Source organism: Mastigoproctus giganteus, chromosome 3, assembly GCF_048544385.1.
Source record: "Mastigoproctus giganteus isolate SK-2022 chromosome 3, ASM4854438v1, whole genome shotgun sequence".
NCBI lineage: Eukaryota > Metazoa > Arthropoda > Arachnida > Uropygi > Thelyphonidae > Mastigoproctus > Mastigoproctus giganteus.
This window is the reverse complement of record NC_143577.1, coordinates 94,308,871-94,329,988: the sequence shown is the minus strand read 5'-3', so window position 1 is coordinate 94,329,988 and position 21,118 is coordinate 94,308,871. Positions and strand designations below refer to the sequence as shown.

Below are 21,118 nucleotides of genomic sequence, written 5' to 3'. Positions count from 1 at the left end.
GCTACGGGAAGAAGAAACCCTACTGAAAACGTAGAGTCAGAAGAAGGCCATTAAAGGAAAGGCAGCAAAATGGCCTGATTTAGAGAGTGAATTGAAGATATGGATTGAGGAGCAAAGGGCAATTGGAATTCCTGTGTCCACAAAGATGGTTCAGCATGAGGCAAGAAGAATTGCTGATGAAAAAGAAGTTACTGATTTCAAAGGAGGACACAATTGGTGCTATTTGAGGTTCATGAAACGGAATGGACTAAGCATCCGTACATGCACCAGACTTGCCCAAAAGATGCCTGAAAGCTATGAGCAGAAGGTCCTTGAATTTCATCGTTTTGTCATTCAATGTTGGAAGACACATCAGTTTGAGTTGGGACAGATTGCAAATATGGACGAAGTCCCCCCTTCAATTTGATGTCCCAAGTAACAGAACTGTTGATAAGAAGGGGGTGAAAGCTGTAACTGTGAAGACAAGTGGACATGAAAAGAGCCATTATACAGTTGTTCTAGCTTGTTGTGCCGACGGAACTAAGCTGCCTCCTATGCTGATTTTCAAACGCAAAACAATGCCAAAAGAAGACATTCCTTGAGGAGTGATTGTTCACATTCATGACAAGGGTTGGATGGATCAGGATGGGATGAAGATCTGGTTTGAGAAAGTTTGGAGCAGGAGATCAGGTGGGCTCTTACACAAACCTACCCTATTGGTGCTTGATCAGTTCAGGGTACACATAACAAAAAATACAAAGAAGATTGCTGCAGAGCAAAAAACAAAACTTGCCGTTATACCTTGACATCCCAGCTCCAGCCACTTGATGTCAGCATTAACAAAACCTTCAAAGCTGACATGAGAGATGAATGGAACCAATGGATGAAGTCTTCTGGGGGCAATTTGACACCAGCAGAAACCAACTATAGGAGAAGTTTTTGTACCTGGGTGAAAAGATCCTGGGATAATATCAAGATTGAGATCATTGTCAAGTCATTTTAGAAGTGTGGAATTTCAAATGCCATAGATGGAACTGAGGACGAGGCAATATATGAAGACAGTGATTTGTCATCAGACACAGACGAGGACAAGCTAATGGATGAGAGTTTTGACAGTGATGAGTTGTATGAATTTTATGATGAATAAAACTTGAGTTCAATAACTTTATGAAATACATTTTTTTTTTTTTTTTTTCCAAATTTCGGGCCCCAAAATTAAGGTGCGTCTTATCCATGGGGAAATACGGTAATTAAAAACTTAGCTGTATGGGTGGAAGTTATCCACTGTTCTGGTAGAGGCAAGAAATAGCTTAAACTTCAGGTAGGCAGGTTAAAAGATATTCCACTATCAAGGAGATGTGTTGCATGTTCTTTTGATCTGCTCAATCCACTTACGTGCGCATTCATATGGTTTATACAGGCCCTGGATGCCAAATATTTTCATAGCCAAGTGATCATTGCTCACTTAAAAAGCATTTGCTTTACAGTGACTGATAGTTCCTTTGTTTTCTCCTATAGTTATAAATCTTTCATTTAAGTGGCATTTTACTACTTTAAATGCCATAAGAATAGAGCCCAGAAAGAAAACCACCTTTTTCTTTAATTCCTATTAATTAAAGAAAATTAATATTAATTCCTATACTTGACCACCCAGAAGCACTGCTCCTGACTCCCTGCAGTGGGCCAGTAACAAGGATTGAAAAAAGAAATGGCATGTGTGTCAAGCCTGCGCTATATAAACATGCTTGGTTTATATAGCTATATAAACATGCTTGGTTTAAAATCTCTCTACCTCATTGTGTTATTTGGTTTTTAGGAGCATTAGCAACTAAGGCCATATTGCTCCGGGATATGCGGTGGTCATTCCCTGACCTTTCCACATCCTCCGTATTTGGTGGTCCCTCATTGTGTCAAATTCATCTGTTGTCTCTACCGTTCTCCCAACTCCACTAATCACTTGGAGCTCTTTGACTTCCTCTCTTTGCAACTTGACTTTCTTCAGTCCAACTTTCCTAACAGTGAGGTAATTTTCCTTGGTGATTTTAATGTTCACAACTCCAGCTGGCTTCCGTTTTCTAGTCACACCGACCCAGCAGGTCGAGATGCTGAGGCTTTTCCAATTACTAATGACCTAGCACAGATTGTTCATTTACCTACAAGAATACCGGACAATCCTAATCATACAGCCAATACGTTTGATCTTTTTCTCACAAACAACCCTTCTAAGTAGGGTTAATTAATGATACAATCCTTCTTCTAGGTTAATTAATGATTCATCTCTAACAGTCTCTCCACTCGCTTTCTCATAGACGTACTTTTTCTGCTGCATGCCTCTTCTACAGATACTTCCACTGGCACTGTTCTTCTGAATTGGCTTCTATAATTCCCGCTCTCTCTTTCAAAACAGTCCGAACACATGCAGCCAACATACATTTACTGTCCAACTTCAAACTCACAGAACCAACTTTTCATCTTCCTCATTTATTCGTTCAACTGCCGTTTTCTTGGCCAACCTTCCTTCATACGTATTTCCTGAAAATTACAATCTACAGAAGTTCAAGTCCAGTGTCAACAAATATCTTCTTTCGTCTTCTCAACCTCCAACCCAAGCACGGTACTAAGTACTATAGGTTCTAATACCTCTTGTTTTGGGGTTCACATAAAAAAAAAAAAATATATGTATATATATATGTATATATATATATATATATATATAGAGAAAATACTTCTTGATCACCCAAAATAGTGAAAAGGGTACAGTCAGGAGATTTGCTGGTGGTAGAAATAACACAATCTGGATATTCAGAATTATTGCTACAGCTTACAACATTTGGGCAAATTACTTTTAAAATCTTACCCCATGCAAACCTCAATATGTCGAAGGGTGTTGTCTCCAAATGGGACCTGCTCAATGTAACAGATGAAGAGTATGATGCAGAGAAAAGTATGCAGGCCAAGAGAATTATAGGAGAAGATGGTAATCTGGTTCCAACACACTGCATGATTCTTACCTTTTAATATGTCAAACTTGCCAAATACTGCAAAAGCTGGTACCTTCCCCCCTCCCAGTCAATCTTGACACCTGTGTACGTTAAGGGAACCTCCCAGTGATGGTGCTAGTGCTCCAGATTAGCATCACTGGAATTAATTCCCTTCAGCCTAGGTTCCATTAACACCCTAGGAATCTGACATGTTTGCTGCACAGTGTGACTAGTGGAAGCTTGAAAAGGGCATTCCTGATGTTTGGGGAGGGGCAGCTTCAACACACCACTTTAGCTTTTGCTCTACTTCAACGAGGCTGGTGATTCTAGGATGACTCGCCCAAGATCATTCGGCCATGTCAATGCTATGCCCTTACCCTCATGGTCCGAGGGACAGAAATCAGGCCAGTGACAGTGCAGATATATCAAGATGTTACCTAGTGAGGGGAGTTACCCTCAGGTAACATCTTGCATTACCTGATTATTAATCCACCAGTGAAAGAGGGATTGGAAGAGCTAGCAGGGCTAGCCCTTCAGGCTCACCAAAATCAGTAAAATGGCTTTGTTCTGGCAACATCCTTGTTGAGACAAGAGATGACAAGTACTCAGAACAAGGCCCCCGAGTGCCAAGCGATAGTGACAAGCAATTTTTCTCTGCAATTTATAGTGATCTTTGAAAGTGACAGTTTTATTTTTGTTGTGCAATTTTCTTCTGTTTTGTTCACTTAAAGTAGTTTTTTTACTAAAAAGTGTGATGTAAGAACCCTGAAAGGGAATCTACATTTCTTTTTTTAGTATTTATATTAAATAATACTAACTTACTCTACTAACCTTAATAACCACTTGGTCACTGGTGGCACCGCTCCTGCCTCCACGTGGCTGGGGCCAGTAACCTGGGAGAAGCAAGTCCCTCTCCCAGGGCTAAAAGGAGTAAACATGGACACTAATGACTTTCCACGATTAGAGTCAAAGAGCTCTCAACATGACAACCATGAAACTGGTAGTAGTAGTAGTGGCATGTGATGCAAGAAAGCAAGTGTTATGAGCTTATGCAGCATCAGCCAAAAAAAAAAAAAATCAAACCATTCCCTCCAAATGCCTGTCCAGTTCCTCCTTAAATTTATTTAACCTATCAACTTCCACAACGACAGATGGAAGTTTGTTCCAGCAATTAACCACCCGCTGGTTAAAGGCAAATTTCCGCACATCTATTCTACATCTGTGTTTTCTTAATTTGAATTTATGTCCCCTTAGGTTCGTAATCTGAACAAGTGGAAGGATCCCATCAGAATTCAGCGTGCTCAATTCATTCAAGGCCTTATACACCTCAATCAGATCACCGCACAGGTGCCTAGTCTCCAGCTGCTGCAATTTGCAGAACTTAAACCTCTCTTGGTAAGAGGATCCCTTCATTCCCCTCACCAATCTTGTTGCCCTTCTCTGTACATGCTCAAGCAAATCTACATCCTTCCTAAAATGAGGCCTCCAGACCTGTACGCAGTACTCAAGGCCTTATACAGAGGAACAATCACCTTCTTTTCCCTGCAACAAAATTCCTATATATCATTGACAAAACCCCATGACCTGCCCTGGCAGCCTATCTGCATTGCTCAGAAAACTTCATATCTGACTGCACAATTACTCCCAAGACTTCTTCATTTTCTACCACCTTAAGTGTAGTACCACACAGATCATGACTTATTGCTGTCAAAAAGACTAAAGAAGGATGCAAACAAGCAGGAACCTCCAGCTTTCCTGATCATCCATTCTCTGTCTTGACAACCTGTCAGCAATCTCTCCCCTTTCATCATACAACGATGTCTTGAAAATGCAGCAGCATCTCCAAAAATGGTGAAATGTCTTCAATCTAGTGACTTGCTAATAGACCTCTCACCCAAGACACTCCGACCTACTGTTAAGACTTACATCTTTAAGTGGAATTCCAATTCAAGTCACTCCACATAACACCCCGAATTATTCCAAGGGAGTGATCAGTGAATGGGACCTGTTAAATGTTTCCGAGGAAGAAATAATCCAGGAACTAAAGGATCAAAATGCAATTCATGAAAGAAAAGATGGCACCTTGGTCCCAACACGTAGCATAATTTTAATCTCCAGTTCACCGAATCTGCCATTCTCAGTCAATCAGGTTATTTAAACTCTATGTTTGGCCCTTTATCCCAAACCTTCTAAGATGCTACAAATGTCAGAAATTTGGTCACTCCCAGACAGCATGCTATGGAGATGCAACATGTCCAAACTGCGGTTGCAAAACTCATACTCAATCTGAATGCAAGACACAAACTCCGTAGTGTCCTAATTGCAAAGGCAATCATCCAGTTTACTCCAAAGATTGTGATCTCTGGAAGTTAGGAAAAAAAATACAGAAATACAAAATCAAGAAGCTAGAAGAAGAGTAAAATCAAGCATGCCAAAAACCACTTGCGTTTCGGCTACCCATAGTCACAAATCAGTAGCATGTCAGACAGAAGTGTCAGTCTCTCCCAACAAATCGATCGCTGACTGGGCTCGATCAGTACTATTGACTCAGCCTACATCTGAATCACAGCTAAGACCAAAGTAATAATACACCACTCAATTCCAATTCAAAACTTAACCCACAGTAAAATGGCAGAAAAATTGCATAAATCAGATCCTTTGGAGGTGAAACAACCACAACCAACAATCATGGATACTGATGATATGCCCAACCAAGGTTTTCTTGAATTACATGCAGATGGTGATATGGAAGATGAAAATGAATCAGGATGCCTCAATTTTCCCAGAAAAGAAAAATCTAAACCTGACTGTTTATAAACAACCCACGCATAAAAAGTAAACAGATTCATCTTCCTTTTGCAAAACAAAAGGATGGAACATATTATCCAGTGGAACTGTAGAGGTCTTCACAGTAACATAGATGATATACATGAATTAATTCACCACTACAAACCTCTTGCAATGTGCTTGCAAGAAACTAATTTGACATCTCTGGTCTCAGTTTCAATCAAAAACTACACTGTATTCAAGCAAGACAGGGCTGACACTAATAGCGCTCATGGAGGAGTAACGATACTTGTGGAGTCAAGCATCCCCTCCCCCAGACGCATTCCATTACAAGCATCCTTAGAAGCTGTTGCCACACTTGTTGTTAATGGTATTACTCTGGCATTGGTTTCAACTTATCTTCCCCCAAATCATCAAAATACTATTCAGGAACTCGAAGATCTTGTTATGCAGTTACCATCTCTGTTTGTTTATTAGGAGACTTTAATGCACATCATCCATTATGGGTTCCCCTACCTCAGACAGATGAGGTAAGCTTATCGAAATGCTGATTGATAGACAGAATTGAACATTATTAAATACTGGGTTTCATACATATGTGCATCTCCCTACAGGTTCAGCATCTGCAATAGACCTTTCCATTTGTTCCCCAATCCTCTTTCCAAGTATAGATTGGGTATCTCTGAGTGATCCTTATAGCAACGATCATTATTTGTTATTCGGCAAAATTCAAACATCTTATTCCTTTCCAAAAGAAAATCCAACTAAATGGAAATTTTCAAGGGCTGACTGGACAAAATACAGAATGCACATCTCATTTTACAACAAAATCATTCAGTCCGGTTCCATTAACAGTGTTACCAAGCACATCATGAATCAAATGCTGACAGCCACATCCGCTGCCATTCCTCAATATCAAGTAAGAAATAGACGAAAAATAAATTACTGGTGGAATGAAGATTGCAACAATGCAAAAAACGAGAAAGCATGGAACCTTTTCCACAAACATCCTACCACCTCCAGTCTTATTAACTATAAACGGCTTAGAGCCAAAGCTCGCCATATCAGACGCAAAGCAAGAAAAAAAAAAAATTGGATTAAATTCGCCTCATCAGTTAATAAAAATACCAATATTAGATTAATCTGGAGAAAAATAAAATGTTTGAACAGTAAATTTGCTCCTTTATCCACCCCACTACTGAAATGGAATGGACAAAGAGCTCTCTAGTCCCACAGATATATCAAAGGCACTGGGAATTGTATTTTCTCTGTTGTCTTCTTGTAACGCTTATGATCAGTCATTTCAAAAACGTAAAACCGCTACAGAGAAATCCAGACTGAATTTCACTGAAAATTCTGCTTTATCTTATAATCAACCATTTACCATGTTTGAGCTACAGCAATCTCTTACCAACTCAAGAAACAGTGCTGCTGGCCCTGATGGGATATATTATGTAATGCTCCGAAATCTGGATCAAAGCTCACTCTCTTCGCGTCTCATATTTTACAATCGAATTTTTTCTGATCATACCTTCCCAAGTTCCTGGCGTCATTCTTATGTACTACCGATTGCAAAACCTGGTAAAGATCATTCTGTTCCTCAAAATTACAGGCTGATATTCCTCACCAGCTGTCTCAGCAAAACTCTTGAGAAAATGATACATCGCCATCTCACTTGGTTCCTCGAGTCTCAAAACTTGATAAATAACAAACAATTTGGAATCCAGAAAAACCGATCTTCATTGGATCTCATGATCAAAGCCAAGACAAATATCAAATGCTTTCATCAAAAAGGAACATCTCGTCATGGTCGGTCTTGACATTGAGAAAGCCTTTGACACTACGTGGTGTTTTGGCATCTTAAAGGATCTACATTCTCTTGGCCTGAGAGGTAATTTACCATATTTTATCTGAAATTTCCTTCAACAGAGATGGAATTCCACACGGGTCTGTTCTCAGCGCCACCTTGTTTGCAATGAGAATGAATCATAATTGAACTCATTCCAAAAACTGTGGATTCATACCTTTTTGCGAACGATCTCACAATTTCTTGTCATTCTCAAAACATGCATTATATTGAATGGCAACTACAAATATCAATCAATCGCAACCTGACACAAAATGGTTATAGACTATCAAGCAAGAAATCTACTGCCATTCACTTCTGTACCAGACGATTATTCACTTCTGTAATATGCATTCTGAACCCGAGCTCCACTTGAATAACTATCCTCTTCCCATAGCTGATAGTATTCGTCCAATAGGATTGTTCTTTGACAGTTAAGTTAAATTTCCAAAAGCACATTGAACATCTCTGAACTACTTGTCAAAAAAAGCTGAACATACTCAGTCTTATCAGCCACAACATGGGGAGCAGATCGTTACAGCCTGCTTCATTTATATAGAACCATAATCAGATCACGACTGGATTACGGCACGCCTGTCTTTGACTCTGCAAGGAATGTTATTTATCTCGCCTCAACCCTATTCAACGTTCAGCTCTCAGAACAGCACTAGGTGCATTCAGAACATCTCCAGTGCAAAGTTTACATGTTGAAGCCCATGAACCTCCCCTGAATATCAGGAGAAAGATGTTGCTGCTGAACTATGCACCCAAGATCCATAGCCAGATGACCCATCCTAATTAGGCAATACTTTCTAATCCACAGTTTGACCTTTTATAGAAACAAACCACAAACAGTTCGGCCTGCTGGTATTAGGCTAAAGCAACTAGCAGAAGATTGGGATATACACTTGAATAAAATCTTGCAAGATCCTATAGATTCCAACCCTCCATGGTCAGTCATCATGCCATCTTGTAACAATTATTTCCACTTGTGGGATAAACACTTGATCGAATATTAATATCCAACATTTACACATTGAGTATGTGCAATGTTATCCTGACTTCGCTAAAATACATACAGATGGATCGAAGTCTGAGAGTGGATCGGGTGCAGCAGTAGTACTCCCTGGTACTACCATTTCTCTATCTCTTCCAACAGTGCAGTAGTTACATGACTGAATTATCTCATAAAGCTTGCTATAGAAAATATTTTCCATGTGTCAATTCAAAAGAGCATAATATACACAGACTTGCAAAGTTCCTTATTAGCCTTGCAAAGCAACCCCCCACCTACTCACCTGTTATTAAAGCTCATTAGAACAGAGTTGATATGTCTCAGAGCATTAACAAAAGGTTATCTTCTTCTGGGTACCAGTCCGTACTGGAATACCAGAAAATGAAATTGCGGATGATGCTGCCAAGCATCCATCCAGAGCAGCCCCAATGAATTCCCTAGTACCATTCACTGATTATAAAATGAATATATACAAAGTATATGTAAAGGTCACTGGACTCTTCAATGGCAAGCACAAATTCATAATAAACTACTTCAAATTAAACCTGTACCAGAATTATGGGCTTCCAGCCTCATAGCAAACAGACGAGAAGTAATTCTAGCCAGAGCCAGAATCGGCCATACTCATTTAACTCGTCTGTTCCTCCTGTCAGGGAATGATCCTCCTCAGTGTAATCATTGTTATACACCACTCACAGTCAAACACATACTTCTGGAATGTACTCTATATAATAATGCTCAACTAGTGTCATTCAGTTCTCTGGAAAGCCTAAAGGAACCTTTGTCACTTATCCATATCATAGGCGAAAAATCAAATCTCACAATTCTTCTCCTTCCTAAAATGAATAGGACTGTATAGCCATTTCTAACTGCTTCTACATGAACCAACGCAGGCAGTATGAACCACTCTATTAAGTGCAATATGGCTGAAGTAGCCATTGCACTTAAAACCTCATCAATAACAACACTCAAAAAAATTCCTCTGAGTTACATCTATTAAGGGAATTTCAATCTTCGTAACATCCCACAAGTCACTGAGCTCATACTGTAGTGTAATCTCGGAATGGAATCTGCTGCCCATTAGAAACCTCATTCTTATCTTTAATTCGCCAGTGTCTTGTAAATCATTCAAAGCTGGATGTCTTTAATGCATAGTATTTCCACATGTAATAAATCCTTTAAGGTGCTTTAAGTGCCAGAAATATGGACACTTGAAAATGGCCTCTTGTGGTGCCATTACTTGTGTGTGTGTGTGTGTGTGTGTGTGTGGCCCCGAGTGCCAAGCAATAGTGTCCAAGTGATTTTCCCAAGTGAGATATAGTGCTCTTTCTCAGTGATTTGGTTATATTTACTTTCTAGTGCTTTTTGCATCCTCATTTCTTTGTAAGTGGTTCTGTACTTAACAGATCCTAAGTAAGAACCCAGAAAGGAAAATTACCTTTCTTTTCCTAGTATATTTATTAATTTTTGCGCTAACAAACTAACCTCTCCAACCGCTTGGCCACTAGGTGGCACCGCTCCTGCCTCCACGTGGCAGGGCCGGAAATCTGGGAGGAAAAGCTCTCACTCTCAGGGCTAAAAGGAGCAACAATGGACTGTGATACATGTCCACCACTAGAGCCAACAGGCTCTCAACATGTTGAGACCCGCAGAATGGAAGACGATGCCAATCTTCCAAAAAGAATGAAAAAGGATAGTAACAAATCAGAACCACCAGCTTTTCTGATTATACATTCCTTATCGACTCAGCTGCTAAGCAGACTCTCTCCCTTTGCCATCCAGAGATGTCTCGAGAATGCAGCAGGTACACCGAAAATGGTGAAAAGGCTCCAATCAGGAGATCTTTTAATTGAGACCACTCAAGCAAGGCATTCAGAATTTTTACTAAAAATGTCATCTATAAGCGGAATACCAATCAAAGTCTCACCACATAACACCTTGAACTCCTCAAAAGGAGTAATAAGTGAGTGGGATTTGTTGAACGTAACCGAAGAGGAGATAGTCATGGAATTACTGCAACAGAAAGTAACTCAAGCAAGAAGAATTATGATAAAGAAGGATGACCAACTTGTTCCCACACGTAATATTATACTGACCTTTAGTACACCGAATTTGCCGACCTCAGTTAAAGCAGGCTACCTAAACTGCCGTATACGCCCATACATTCCAAACCCTCTAAGATGTTTCAAGTGCCAAAAGTTTGGTCACTCCCAGACAACATGCAGAGGCGAAACTACTTGTCCTAACTGCGGATCAAAAAACCATTCACAAACAGAGTGTACTGCAAAGGCTCCGGAATGTCCAAATTGCAAGAATGACCATCCAGCATACTCAAAATCATGCGAACTCTGGAAAATTGAAAAAAGAATACAAAAGTACAAGATCGAGAATAAGGTCACATATCAAGAAGCAAGAAAGCAAATAAAGTCAACTATCGCAAAAACCACGTACGCTTCCATTACACTAAAGCGCCAAGCTGTTTCAACCCAAACTGAGGTATCAATTCCGCCCAATACATCCATTGCAGAATGGGCACGATCTGTGCTATCAACATCTCAACCTACCACCAAACCCGTTCTAGTTGATGAAGTAAGTAATACCCCTATCACAGTTCCGCCTAAAATAAAATCATGTGATAAAATGTCTAATAAATCCCGAAGGCAACAAGCCACTGAATTACAAAAGACAAACTCAAATAGAATGGACTCTGAAAATATAGTTACGCACGATGAAACAGTCCTTGATCTTCATGCAGAAGATGATATGGAGACTGGATTTTCATCAGGTCAAACTGATGATGTAGAAGAGAGTACAGATACCGGACGTCCCAATTTTCCTAGAAAAGATAAAATGAAATATGACCGTCAAAAGCAAACCACTCACAAGAAACAGACAGACTCGCCTTCCCTCCTCAAACCCCGATAATGCAGAACATTGTTCAATGGAATTGTAGAGGTTTACGCAGCAGTACCGATGACATCTATGATTTAATCTCCCGATATGGTCCAATAGCCATTTGTATACAAGAGACTGGGCGCCTCCGTAGCCAGGTGGGAAGGAGCAGCAGTGCGTACCACACGCTTCTTGATTAGACCGGGGTTCGAGCCCGTCACCACCAAATATGGAGGATGCGGAAAGGTCAAGGAATGACCACCGCATATTCCGGAGCAATATGGCCTTAGTTGCTAATGCTCCTAAAAACCAAACAACAACAACATACAAGAGACTAATCTAACTCCACAAATAACTCCATCAATCAGAAATTTTACATTTTACAGAATAGATAGAAACTCCTCACTATCTGCACGTGGAGGCGTCGCCATTCTAGTTGACTGTAAAATACCTTCTAGAAACATTCCACTTCAAACCCACTTAGAAGCTATTGCTGTATGTATATCAGTTGGGCAAATTCTAACTCTTGTATCCCTGTACCTTCCACCTAACAAGATGTGCACGTTTAAAGAACTAGAAGACCTCATAAGACAAATACCACCACCTTTTTGTATCCTTGGTGATTTCAGTGCTCATCATCCATTGTGGGGATCAGACCACATGGACAATAGAGGATACTTGATCGAGACGATACTGGACCAACTGAATCTAACATTACTGAACACTGGTGAAAATACTTATGCACACCTTCCCTCTGGATCTATGTCAGCAATTGATTTAACTCTCTGTTCCCCCATATTATATCCCTGTATAGAATGGACAGTATTAAACGACCCACATAATAGTGACCACTTTCCAATCATATGCAGAATCCAAACGCTTCAAACATCATACCCTGATAACCGCTCAAAATGGAAATTCTCCAGAGCAGATTGGGAAAAGTTTTCAAACCGTATTTCTTTTGATAGCCAATTGATCAGACTACAACCCATTGATGATGTCACAAAGCATATTACCAGGCAAATACTGACCACTGCCTCTGAAGCAATACCTCAAGCCTCCACATGTAAGCACAAAAACCTTAAACACTGGTGGAATGAAGCTTGTACCAATGCCAAAAAGGAAAAAAATAAAGCTTGGAACCTGTTCTGGAAGTTCCCAACTACCAACAACCTAATTCAATATAAAAGACTAAAGTCAAAAGCTAGACAAATTAGAAAAAAAGCCAAGAAGGAATCATGGATACAGTTTGCCTCCACTATCACAAAGGATACTAACAGTCGTCTAATCTGGAAAAAGATTCGGCAATTAAATGGGAAATATCTACCTCTTCCTTCTCCCATCTTAATCAAAAATGGACAGGAAATTTCTTCTGAAGAAGAAATAGCTAACGCCCTTGCAGAGAATTTCTACCAAACATCTGCCACGTCAGCATATGACAACTCCTTTCTGAAAATCAAAACTTCGGCGGAAAGGTACAAAATAAAATTCCATACTACCCAATATATTGCCTATAATCAACCGTTTAACCTATTTGAACTGCAAACAGCATTAAATAGATCACCAAACAGTGCAGCTGGACCTGATGGTATGTATTATGCAATGCTGAAACATATAAACAGTACGGCATTGAATTTACTATTAATTTTCTATAATCGGATTTTTCTTGAAGGTACATATCCATCTTCCTGGCATCATTCCATCATTTTAGCCTTTCCTAAACCAGGAAAAGATCACTCACTTCCAGAAAATTACCGACCTATTTCTCTGACCAGCTGCCTAAGTAAAATCCTAGAAAGAATGATACACAGAAGGCTTACCTGGGTTCTTGAAACTAAAGCACTGATGAACAACAATCAGTTTGGTTTCCGACAAAACAGAGCCACTTTGGATCTAATGGTGAAAGCCGAGACTAACATCCGTAATGCTTACGTCAAAAATGAACATCTTGTAATGGTAAGTCTCGATATAGAAAAGGCTTTCGACACTACATGGAGGTATGGCATATTGAGAGAACTTCATTCCATAGGATTGCGAGGGCACTTACCAGAATTCATTAGAAATTTTCTTCAACACAGAACCTTTCAGGTCCGCTATCAATCTATCAATCTGTACTTTCTCGGTCCTACACTCAGGAGGAGGGTGTCCCGCAGGGATCAGTACTGAGCTCTACCCTCTTCTCACTTAGACTGAACACCATAACACACAACATCCCAAATACTGTAGAACTATATATGTATGCTGATGATCTAACTATATCTTGTCGTTCACAAAATATTCATACCATTGAAAGACAGCTGCAACTCTCCATAAATAAGTTGGAGGCATGGACAATGCAGAATGGATATTGATTATCAGATCAAAAAACTATTGCAGTCCACTTTTGCAAAAAACGTAAACTACACCCGGAACTGGAACTCAGATTAAAAAACCATTTGATCCCTCTCACCAGTAATCTTCGTTTCTTAGGCTTAATATTGGACAACAAACTGAACTTCATTCCACATATCACATACCTCCGAACTGTTTGTCTAAAGAAACTTAATATACTTAGGTCCATTTCTGCTATGACATGGGGAGCAGATAGATACACTCTGTTACATTTCGTGCTATTATCAGATCTCATTTAGACTACGGTGCTATCGTATATGATTCAGCTAGGAAAAGTGCATTAATCAGACTTAATACCATCCAACACAGTGCCCTTCGCACTGCCCTTGGCCCCCTCGACGTGGGCACCTGTACGTGGTGAGGGGACCTCCCAGTGATGCTGCTGGTTTTCCAGATTAGCATCACTGGGATCCAACGCCCATACCTTGGTTCCAGGGTTACAACATTGGAATCCGGCGTGTGCAGCCGTGCGCCGCGACCCGTGGAAGCGGAAAGGGGGATCTTGGTGGTTGAGGGGCCCAGCCTTAATACACCACTTTGGCCCCTGCTTCGACGAGACGGGTGGTCCCGGACCGGCTCGACTGGGATCAATCGGCGGGTGGTTTTATACTGCTAGGGTCAACTGCATTCCAATAAGTCTCCCTCCCTATGGTCCTGGGACGGGATAATGACTTATTGGTAACGTGGGTATGGTGTTCTAAGCGAACTCGGCGTCCCATTCGTGTACGCAGTACCTGCTAGTTCACGAGTGGGCACCCCCTCTTAGGGCTCCGTGATGGTTGAGGTACTTACGCATCAGACATTTTCTCTTTACTCATACGAGTAATTTAAATCCCCTTTCTTCTGGGGCCCCAACAAGGCCCCTACCTAATCGAAATGAAGACGCAGAAAACACCTCTGCAAAAAGAGCCAGGACTGAGGATACACCATCATCATCAGTGACACCGCTTTTCCTCATTCTCCATTCCACCGGAGAGCAGTCCATTGGGAAGATGTCACCCTTCTTTATCCAGAAAGGATTAGAAGGGTTGGCAGGTTCTCCTAAAACTGTAAAAAGACTGCTTTCTGGCGACCTTTGGGTCGAAGCTTCTACCACCAAGCAAGCAGAAAAAATCATAAAGTCTACATCCATAGGGGGAATACCTATCATCGCAACCCCTCACAAAACTCTAAATTCTTCACGTGGTGTCATATCAGAGTGGGACCTTCTTCATGTTTCTGAAGAAGAGATCTGCTCTGAATTAAAAGAACAAGGAGTGACAGATGTCAAAAGAATATCAATGAGAAAGGATGGGAATCTCGTCCCTACCCGAGTTCTCATCCTAACGTTTAACACCCCACGGCCTCCAAGTTCCATCAAGGCAGGCTATCTAAACTGCCCAGTGAGGATTTATATCCCAAACCCACTGCGGTGCTTTAGATGCCAAAAATACGGCCACTCACAAACATCTTGTCGTGGTAATCCTGCCTGTGCTCGATGTGGTGTTAAAGACCACGAGAGCAAGGAATGCTCAGCTCCAAAACCTATCTGTGTCAATTGCCAAGAAGAGCATCCCGCCTACTCTAGAGCATGCCAGCGGTGGAAGGATGAAAAAGAAATACAAAAACTGAAAACAGAGCTGAATATCTCCTACCCAGAGGCCAGAAAATGTATCCAACCAGTAAATAGCGGGAAACCTTCATATGCCCAGAAGGTTTCTGCTAAGTGCACTATCGGGACACAAACTGAGATGACTATACCACCAAGAGAGTCATTCACCCCGATTGCACGCTATTTATTGAGTTCTCAAAAGCCCACCAAAAAAACACAGTCAGTTGCCACTCCTATATCCGTACCTCCTAGTGCTCCACCACTATCAAAACCAAGTGGTAAAGAGCCTCAAGTAACAACAGAAAGAATGGATGTAGAGAACAAGGAGGTACAGGATGAATCAGTCTTGGAACTCTTTGCGGAGGAAGAAATGGACACGGGACAGCGTCCATTCTTCCCCAAAAAAGATAAAGCCAAGACTGATAAAAGTAAGCCCTCAGCACCTCGGAAGCCGCCTGATGGACCCACCAAGCCAAAATAATGGCTAAATTCCTACAATGGAATTGTCGTGGATTCTGGCGAAATACAGATGACATCAAGGCCCTCCTGCAAAAGCACGAGCCAGTTTGCTTTTGCTTGCAGGAAACTTATCTAAAGGCAAATAATGATCCCACCATGCATAACATCACAATCTTTCGTAAGGATAGAATTGCGGATGGTCCTGCTCATGGAGGAGTGACTATCCTTGTGAATAATCAGACCCCAGTTCAGCCCTTGCTAATTACAACCAGCATAGAGGCTGTTGCAATTCGCCTTACAGTGGGATTTCTATTAATGGTCTGCTCTATTTATTTGCCACCTGGGACTGACATCTCCCAGGAAGACCTTGATGATCTTATAACGCAGTTGCCTCCAACTTTCTTACTTCTTGGGGATTTTAATGGACATAACACCCTGTGGGGTAGTGCTAACATCACTGGAAGGGGACGGATCATAGAGCGTATGCTCAATGACAATGCCCTTTCCCTTCTAAATACTGGAACAAACACCTTTTTCCACATGCCTACCCATACTTTTTCTGCCATTGATCTCTCTATCTGCTCCCCTTCTCTACTCTCTTCACTCACTTGGGAAGTGGAGGAGAATCCATATGGAAGTGATCACTTCCCTGTGATAACCTTGTTACACAGTGGGAGACCATGTCTTCCTTTTAGGTTACCACGGTGGAAGTTTGATCAGGCTGACTGGAATGCCTTCCAACATCAGGCAAATTTTGACCTTAGGACAGTCAGTCAGGAGCCTATCAATGACGCAGTAATGTACATCACAGAAATCATTGTCCAAGCAGCTGCGAATGCTGTTCCAAAAACATCTGCCCGGTTTCCACCATTTCCCAAACCTTGGTGGAATTCACAATGCACAGCAGCAAAAAAGGCTCAAAACAAAGCGTGGGGGATATTCCGTCGATATCCTACCACTGTTAATCTAATAGCCTTCAAGCGTGCACGAGCCAAAGCACGCTACATTCGCCATCAGAGTCAAAAGGAATCATGGATCCGTTTTACATCATCTATTAACCAGGCTACCAATTCTAAGGTAGTCTGGGATAAAATCCTGAAAATGAAGGGAAAATATACATCCCACCCTTCTTCAATCCTAGATTATAATGGATGCGCTATTGCAGATCCAACTGCAATAGCCAATGCTCTTGGGGAAACATTTTCTAACATCTCCACAACATCTTCGTATTCCCCAGAGTTCCTGGTCCTGAAACATAAAATCGAAAAGCAGGCACTCAATTTCAAGTCCAAGGGCCTCTATCCCTACAACGGGGCAGTCACTATGCAGGAACTGAAGAGAGCCCTCACTCTTTCTAATGCAAGTGCTGTTGGACCAGATGGCATCCATTATGAAATGATTAAACGTCTTTCACCAAAATCTATGGATTATCTGCTCCTTCTATATAACAGAATCTTTATTGAAGGGCAGTTTCCGGACTCCTGGCGGAAGGCAATCGTCCTTGCTTTTCCTAAGTCAGGAAAGGATCCAAAAGTCACCAACAATTATCGTCCTATTGCTCTGACTAGCTGTCTGTGCAAAATCCTGGAGAGAATGGTTAATTCTCGTTTAATATGGTATTTAGAATCAAATGACCTTCTCTCCAACATCCAGTGCGGCTTCCGAAGGAACCGGTACACTTTGGACCATCTTATTAGACTGGAAACATCCATCCGGGAACATCCATCCGGGATGCTTTCCTAAAACGCGAACACTTGGTGTCGGTGTTCTTTGATATGGAGAAAGCGTATGACACAACTTGGAGATTTGGCATTTTAAAAGATCTGCATAGCCTTGGTCTTAGGGGGCAACTCCCCATTTTTATTAAAAACTTTTTAGCCAATCGATCTTTCCAAGTTCGTGTGGGATCCTCACTCTCTCGTTCCTTCAGCCAAGAGGAGGGAGTACCACAAGGATCAGTATTAAGTGTCACGCTTTTTGCCATCAAAATAAATTCCATCATAGAACAACTTCCTCCAACTGTAAACAGTGCCCTCTATGTTGATGACTTTAGCATATTTTGTCAGTCATGCAACATGAGGGTTATTGAAAGACAACTGCAGAAAGCCATTGATCGTCTCAATTCCTGGGCACTTGTTAATGGCTTCAGGTTCTCTCCGGAGAAGACCGTTTGCGTACATTTTTGTTGCAAGCGTAATCTTCATCCTGAACCTGAATTAAGGCTCGGACAAAATGCTATTCCAGTAGCACCGGACACAAAATTCTTGGGACTCATATTTGACAAAACGTTGACCTTTCTGGATCATATCCGTCAACTCCGCACAAAGTGCACAAGAGGGCTGAATATTCTCCGCTTGCTCTCCTCTACATCTTGGGGAGCAGACCGATGTACCCTTCTTCGGATTTACCGTGCACTTGTGCGATCCAGACTAGACTATGGGTCCCTGGTTTACAATTCGGCCAGAGACAGTGTACTTCGTTGGCTGGATCCTGTCCATCATCTGGCTCTCCGTACCGCTATTGGTGCATATCGAACATCTCCAGTCCAGAGCTTATATGTTGAAGCAAACGAACCGCCGTTATCGCTTCGACGTAAGCAGTTGTCTCTAAACTACGCTCTAAAACTGAAATCCCTGCCAGATCACCCTACGTGGCTAACCGTTTTTGAGCCACGATGGGAAAATTTGTACAACACCCATAAGACTGCCAATCGTCCTTTTGGTATTCGTGTCCAAGAGCTACTCAAAGAACTTAATATAAAGGTAGACAAGGTTGCCCAAACAACAAAGCAACCCCTTCCACCCTGGCATGCTCATGTCCCGGCATGTGACTTGTCCCTTAGAAATTGGGGAAAGTCGGACACTCCATCGTCTGTCTACCTGCAGCTTTTTTCAGCACACCGAGCTGAACATTCCGACTTCGCACCAGTCTACACAGACGGTTCGAAGTCAGAATCATATGTGGGATCTGCTGCTGTCTTTAGAGACAGCACTACATCGGAGCAGATTCCCTCTGAATGCAGCATATTTACTGCAGAGCTGCACGCTATAAAGTTAGCCTTGGATCACATTAGTAAATGCCAATACCAACGGTTCATGTTATATTCCGACTCTCTCAGCGTGTTACAGGCTTTAATAACCGTGAGATATAATTCTCATCCAGTTCTGTCTAGCATTCAGCAGAAGATTCACGTTCTCCATGAACGTGAATATGATATCCGCTTCTGCTGGATTCCCAGCCACATTGGGATTAGGGGAAATGATTTGGCTGACGCCGCAGCTAAATCATCAATTCCCAATAATAACCACTGCCTGTTAGTCCCCTATACAGACTACAGGCAAATAATACATCAAAGTATACATTCCCAATGGCAGGATTCGTGGAATAGACAGACTGCGAATAAATTATATCATATAAAACCTGTAATTGAACCGTGGCAGTCTAGTCTGCGCAGGAATCGTAAGGAGGAAGTTGTTCTCGCCCGGACCCGCATAGGACACAGTCATTTAACTCATTTGATTTTGCTGAGGGCTGATGACCCTCCTATGTGTGTGTCCTGTGGCACAATTTTAACGATCAGACACCTTTTAATTGACTGTCCAGATTTTAGCAGCACCCGTTTTACCGCCTTTAATCATCTGACTGAGCCTTATACACTCAGTCAGATTTTATCCGACAATGACAACGTGTCTGCTGTTTTTAGCTATTTTAAATCAATTAAAGTTTTTAATTTTATTTAACTCATGTTATTGTTACGTCTCTATTGATTTATTTCTTATATCTTTGTTATTATATATCTGGACACGGTGGCCTTACTATTAGGTCACCGAGAGTTTAAATTTTTTTATAATATTACCTAGTCTTGGCGCATAATAGCCGTAGTTGCTAATGCGCCAAAAAACCCAAACAAACAACAACAACAACTGCCCTTGGCACATTTAGAACATCCCCTGTTCAGAGTCTGTATGTAGAGGCACACGAACCTCCACTTCACCTTCGAAGGAAAATGTTGCTTCTAAATTATGCAGCTAAAATTCAAAGCCTTCCAGACCATCCCGTTCAACCGTTGCTTTCCAATCCTGAGAGGACCGCTTTCTATAACAGTAAACCAACTGAAAATAGACCAACTGGTATTAGATTAAAAGATTTGATTCACACCTGGAATATTGATTATGATAACATACTTCAAGAGAGCGATATTCCTGACCCACCCTGGTCTGTAAATCTCGCTCACTGTGATACCCACTTTCAGCAGTGGGGGAAAAACTCCCTGGCATATGAAAATATCAAACAACTACATAAAGAACATGCCCTAAACAATATACAAAGCTGCCAAATATATACAGATGGCTCAAAAACAGGTTCTGCCGTTGGTGCCGCAGCTGTCTTTCCGTCCTTTACAGTCTCCATATCACTACCAGTTGAATGCAGCAGTTATACTGCTGAGTTATATGCAATCAAACTAGCCTTACAGAATATTAGCCCTCTCCAAAATGCTAGCAGTATAATATACACTGATTCATTGAGTGCAGTGTCTGCTTTGGGCTATCAATTTTCAACATCACAACCAATCAAAAAACAAATCATTTGCTGTTTAAACCATCTACGAAGTAGGAATCATTCAGTGAAATTCTGCTGGTTCCCAGGGCATTCTGGTATCTTAGACAATGAGAGAGCAGATCAGGCAGCCAAAAAACCAAACAGTACAACACCAGCAAATTACCAAATACCTTACAGAGATTATTTGAAGCATATTAAAAAAGTCTGTATGTTTCAGTGGACAGAAATATGGAAGGCACAAAGTAATAACAAGTTGCTCCAAATCAAAGAAGAACCTGCCTTATGGATTTCCAGCTTCAGACAAAATAGACAGGAAGAAGTTATACTAGCAAGACTAAGAATTGGACATACGCACCTAACCCATATGTTTCTACTCATGGGGGATGACCCACCTTGATGCACGCATTGTACACTACTGCTTACAGTCAAGCATATGCTTTTAGATTGTCCTCACTATTCCCATTTCAGAAGTACTTTCCATTCTCAATCACAATTGCAAGAACCATTATCTCTTAACCACATGATTGGCAATAGTGCTAACCTAGCTACACTCTATACCTTTCTGAAGCAAATACATATATATGAATTCCTCTAATGCCAAAATGGAACACATTATA

At 41.2% G+C, this 21,118-nt stretch overlaps 1 protein-coding gene across 1 annotated transcript in view; it reads left to right on the top strand.

Annotated features, from left to right (window-relative positions):
• Positions 1 to 21,118, top strand: part of LOC150088162 (uncharacterized) — a 263,728-nt gene that overhangs the window by 136,623 nt on the left and 105,987 nt on the right. The gene's annotated exons all lie outside the window — the stretch shown is intronic.